The following is a 5,906-nucleotide window of genomic DNA, read 5'->3' on the forward strand; positions in this document are numbered from 1 at the left end:
TCACGTCCCCTATACATCCTTAGGGGTTCCCCAGGTCTAACACTGCCCACCTAGGGGTGGGCAGAGTTGGGGCTGAGGTCAGACCAGGAAAAGAGCATTCATCCAGAAACCTGAGTTAGGGATCTGGTTTGGAGCCAGTGGGGTGGCCTCTCTGTGGTAATCTGGATTAAGTCTGCCTCACGTGTGCAATTTTCTGACCTTTGGTTGCTGAGAAGTGCTTTGTCAGGAAGTTGGCATGGCAAAGTCTGGCTTATGGGGCAGAGCCCTGCCCATGTGAGTGCCTGGGCAGCAGTGGCTACTGTTAGGGGCCAAGGCCTTTCTTTTTTCACTGATGGCAGGAGGGAGTGCTAACAAATCAGAGGTGCTGTCTGGATCCTTCCCATTCTTGGACAGAAGTGGGCAGGGGGCCCTCAAGGAACAAAGAATAAAAAGCACAAATTGCAGAACTTGAACCCAGGCTGCTTTTCACAATGCTATTGTTGTGTGTCCTATTTATTTATATGTTGTAATTAAATCTGAAAGTTTTAAAGTGTCCAGTGCAATGTATTTATCCCACTGAGTTGGTGGCTTTTGTTTCTGCTTATGTACTAAGATGTTCAGTTGGACCAGGATGGAGAAGGTTTTTACTTCAAAGGGCTGTGGGTGGGCTGGGAGGGAAAGAAGGCATGTCAGGGACCCTGAAGCAGTCACTGGGATTTTATACTTGCCGTTTGCTGTTGTTTGTCTTGACCCTGCAGTCAATGTACCTTCCCAACTCTCAAATTGCTTTCTCATTCTTAATAAAATCTTTTTGTGGATATGAAGTCCTCCCTGTCCTTCTTCAGCTCAGAACTGGATTTATTTCCTTAGAGGGCATGGTCACTAGGGAGAGACAGACCTGGGAATTAGGAAGGATGGGGATGGGAAGAAGTCCAGAAGCGGGTTATGGGTATCTCTGTGAGAGGGGATTGGTGGGTCTATTTGGATTGCCAGCATGACTGTTAGTTGTGTGTGTATGTGTTAAGTGAATCCTGGTGGGTCTGTATGTGTATTAGCTACTGGATGGGCCTATGTGTCAATGTTAGTTTGGCTATTAGATCTATGTGTCGTGTGAACATGACTGGTGGTGTTGGTTCTCTGTGTGTCAGTGTGAATGCTGGTGACTATGTGTTGTGCATTAAGAGGACCAGGATAACTTAGTTTTCCTGTCTTCAGAACTTTACTCTTCAGCCATTTTTTTCTTTCCTTCATTATCATCAGCCTCTCCCTCATCATCTACTAGATCATTTACCACTTAAAGCACAGCCACAACCTGAGACCAAAAGAACTAGATGGTGCCTGGCTACTAATCCCTATAGCTCTGATCAGAAACACAAAAGAAAGTTGTGAGGTTAGAATGCCTGAAAAATGTAGAACAAAACTCATTCATAAAAAGGAACAGATTTACTGGTCTGACAGATGGGAGGAAACCCCAAGACTCCTACCTTAGGACAACCTTCTAACTTGGAAGTGAAGCCATCCTCCTTTCAGCCAAATAGACTATTGAGGAATGTGCTCCTTAGCACAATCAATTATAAAAGACCAAAAGGGCATTGTCTTCCCAAAATCAAAGATAGGAGGGACAGGAGAACCAGACAAAATGAAACAAGGAACCCATGGTAGAAATGGGCAGAATGCAGACACATTGTAGGGATCACAATCAATGTGGCAAGAATCTGTGTATGAACTCAATGCAAAATTAATTTGCTATGCAAACTTTTACCTAAAGCACAATAAAATGCAAAAAAATTTTTTTGATGAGATAACCCTAACATGGTGTCTGATCTATATTAAACTTAATAAATAATGGTTTTATTATAGCAACATTATAAATCCTTACCCCATTTCTTTGCTCTCTTTTGAAGCTAAAATGCTTGAATGCTATACGTTACTTCCATTTTGTTGTTGTTGTTGTCAGGTGCCATCGAGTCGGAACCGACTCATAGCGACCCCATGCACAGCAAAACAAAACAATGTCCGATCCTGGGCCAACCTCACTACTGCTGCCACACTTGAGTCCATCAATGCTGCCACCTGGCTGATCCATCTCATTGGGGGTCTTCCTCTTTTTCTCCAATTTTACCAAGCATGATATCCTTCTCCAGCGACTGTTCCCTTCTGACAATATGTCCAAAGTATGAGAGACGAAGTTTAGCCATCTTGGCCTCTAAGGAGCACTCTGGTCGCACTTCTTCCAAAACAGATCTATTGGTTCTTTTGGCAGTCCATGGCAATTTTAGTATTCTCGTCCAACACCACAATTCAAAGGCATCAAGTTTTTTACGCTCTTCCTTATTCACTGTCCAGCTTTGGCATCCATATGAGGTTATTGAAAATACCATGGCTTGGGTCAGGCGCACCTTAGTCCTCAAGCTGACATCTCTGCTCTTCAATACTTTAAAAAGTTCCTGTGCAGCAGATTTGCCCAATGCAATACATCATCTGATCTCTTGACTGCTGCTTCCGTGAGTGTTGATAGTTGATCCAAGAATGAAATCCTTGACAACTTCAATCTTTTCTCCTTTGATAAGAATGTTGTTTACTTCCATTTGCTCACCCCAAATTCACTCTTCAACTCACTTTAATGTGGATTCCATTCTCATGAATCTAATGAAATCCACCTACCAAGGTCATTCATTAGTAACCACAATGCCAAACTCAAAGGCCTTTTTTATGGACTTAACGGGAGCATCAGATACGGCTGACCACTTGCTCTTTTGCCCTCTTTGTGGTTCCCAACTTCTGGTTTCCTCTTATTGGTTCCAATTCTATCCTCAGGGCCTTCTCTTCTTTATCTACACTCCCAAGATGATCTCATTCAGTCCCATGGCTTTAAATATCTATATAATGCTGTCCGTCTAAAGAATCCCTGGGTAGCATAAACAGTTAAGTTCTTGACTACTAACCAACTAACTCAGAGGTGCTTGGAAGATAGGCCTGGTGATCTGCTTCCAAATTTTATGAAGGTCACCAGGAGTTTAAACAGATTCAACATCAACTAACAAGAACTAATACTGCTGACACCTGGATTTATATTTTCAGTCCAGACTTCTCCCTGAATTTGGCTTGAATATGCAACAATTTGCCTGATGTCTCCACTGAATTGCCTAACAGGCATCTCAAACTTACCAAGAATTTAGAGCTGAACAATTTTTCCTAAGTTAGCCATGTCATTCTCAAGTCCCTTTTAGGAGTAAGAAACTAGCTTGTGATTTGCTCCAAGTCACAGAGTGAGACACATAGGTCCTTCCATTTCCACTGTACCCCAAGACCCTCTGCAGTGGCTTACAAACCTGACCCATAAGGGGAAGCAGGTCCTTCCAGCCCCCGGGTCCCAGGACTCTACTACTGCAGCATATGCCAAGTTCATTAACAGTGCTGAGAAAGCAGTACAGTGTGGAGACCAAGGTGGCATAAGACGCATCTAATGATATCCCAGTGTTCAATTCTTCCCATTAAGTTTCTCTCCGCACCCCCAGTAGCAAAACAAATTGTGTTTTAGCCTATGACTAGTTTGGTTTAGCTCTAAGGAAAAGTAGATGATTAAAGAAAAAGTGTACATGGCTAGTTTATACACCTTCTTTCTCGCAGAGCAAGAAGCTGTACATTAAATGGAGAATATTTAGACTTAAACATTATGATTTTTGTTACGAGATTTGAGAGTTCATACTAATTTATAGAAAGTATTTCCCTATTTTCTTTTAAAGGATCATTGTACTCTGGGAGAAATAAGGGCAGTCTTTGAAACCCTTCCCTTCCTTAAACCTCACGAAGGTAAGATCAAATTGCAAGTTCTTCCCTCACACACACACACATGCACAGAATTCACTCATTTGCTCACACACACAGGAGTTAAGCAGCCAGCAGACATCTAGAAAGAATCCTGAGACTGCCCCTGTTTCTTCTGCTTGGCACTATTGCTCTGAAGTCAAAGGGCCAAGGCAAGGAGACACACAGTGAAAAGGGCTTTGGGTTTTAGGCATTAGTACAGATGTAAGCTGAGCAGCCCCAGCCTCTGTTGCTCAGCTGATAACACCAAAATCTTCTCAATCCATTTCAGCATGCTCTTCTTCTGAGGTTCTTTGTGGACATTTGCAATCTCTTATTAGTCAGGGCAGAGCTCCCCTACCCTGAGGCAAAACAGCTGCTCTCATAGCTCTTGAACCTACTCCTCAAATCCTGGGAGAGGACACATTTTCTCGGTGTATCAATCACTTGAAAGCTGATGGGAACCAATCCAGAGACCATTCTGAGCAGTGTTTAATCAAGAGTGGTAAAGACTCACTGAGTGCAGTTCAAGGATTTTTCAAACTTCAGGAAATCAATTTAGGATACAGCCAGCATTAAAAAATCCATTGAGGAAAACAGAAAATATCAGTGTACTGTATGCATTATGACTCAATACAATCTATTGGAACATGGGCCCTTCAAGGTGTAGAAGGGTAAAAGAAGACTGATGAGCTAGGATGGCAGAGAATTATGAAGCACAACCAAAAAAACTGGGCTTTGTTCTATAAGCAATGGAGAACTAGGCAGAAAGTTTTGAATGAAAACAGTGATCAAACATTTTTTTAAGAGTACAGAGAAAGGACTGGAGAGGGTAGAGGTTAAAGGTTGAGAGAAGTTAGGAGGCTATTAAAATAGTCCAAGAAAGAAATGTTGAGGAATGAACCAGGATAATGAGGATGAAGATTTAAGAAGCAGAAATGTCAGAACTTGATGACTATGTGAAGGTTAAGAGATAAAGACATTGAAAATGATGCTCAGTAAGTACAGTGTGGCACCCTGGCTTGTATCCTAGAAAAGAGGCCATGAATTGGAAAACTAGTGAGATCTTAAGTCTGGAGTTTAGCTAATACCAATGTTGAATTCTTAGTTTTGCAAATTATTCCTTGGTTATGTAAGATGTTAACATTAAGCAAAACTGAGCAAAAAGTAGAAAGAAAACTATTATCTTTGCAACTTTTGTGTAAATTCAAAATGATTCCAAGTTTATAAAATTTTATTAACACTAAATGATGCCTAAATTTCTGACTTAGCTATTTGGGAGCTTGGTGGCTCTAATTCTCTAAAATGGAACACTGTAAAGAGGTGATTCACTATCATGACTGAAAGAATGACTTGGGATGTTTAAAAAATAATTCCTATGTTTAAGACTCAAACTTACTTAAGACTCTGGGAATGCAGTCTAATCATATTCATTAAAAAAGAAAACTCCCTAGGTGATTCTGATATATACATTTGGTTAAGAACCACTGTTTTACCGACATGAATCAAAAACCATTTATACTATTCTCAAAAAGCTAGATTAGGAAATGTCTCTGTTTAACTGCATATGGTAGGTATATCAATGAAAGGAATATTATGTAATGGAGGGAGCGTGAAGGCTTCTATCATGGAGGACGGCAGCTAAACGACATGCGACAACTGCGCAGACCTAGTGAAGGTGTTAAATGAAACCCAGACCACGGAGCGGCAGGGTGAGAGGTGTCTGGAGACCGGGTTGATGAGGAGATGCTGCCTAGCAGGAAGATACTGCAGGAGCCGGCCAGGCTGTCCTACTTACCCTGGACAACGCGAGAGCGCCTTCCTAGCCCTAACCATTGAATCTTGGCTTAGAGGCAGGGTCAACCAACTTAGAGACCCACAAGCCCAGCCCAAAGCATCTCACTACAACCCAGTCACCCCTGCTGCATTTCTGCCTCTTGATTGACATCCAAGGACAGAAATCCCGCCTTTGAGTCAGACTTAAGGACCCTAGCACAAGGAGATTCCTATTTAACAGCAACCACTCAACCGCCACTCGTCTGTCTGTCGTGCTGTGGTGGTTTGAATTGCTGTGATTCTGAGGGCTATGCCACCGGTATTTTAAATAACCAGCAGGGTCA

The sequence above is a fragment of the Chrysochloris asiatica genome, unplaced genomic scaffold (genome assembly GCF_000296735.1).
Source record: "Chrysochloris asiatica unplaced genomic scaffold, ChrAsi1.0 scaffold00106, whole genome shotgun sequence".
Taxonomy (NCBI): domain Eukaryota; kingdom Metazoa; phylum Chordata; class Mammalia; order Afrosoricida; family Chrysochloridae; genus Chrysochloris; species Chrysochloris asiatica.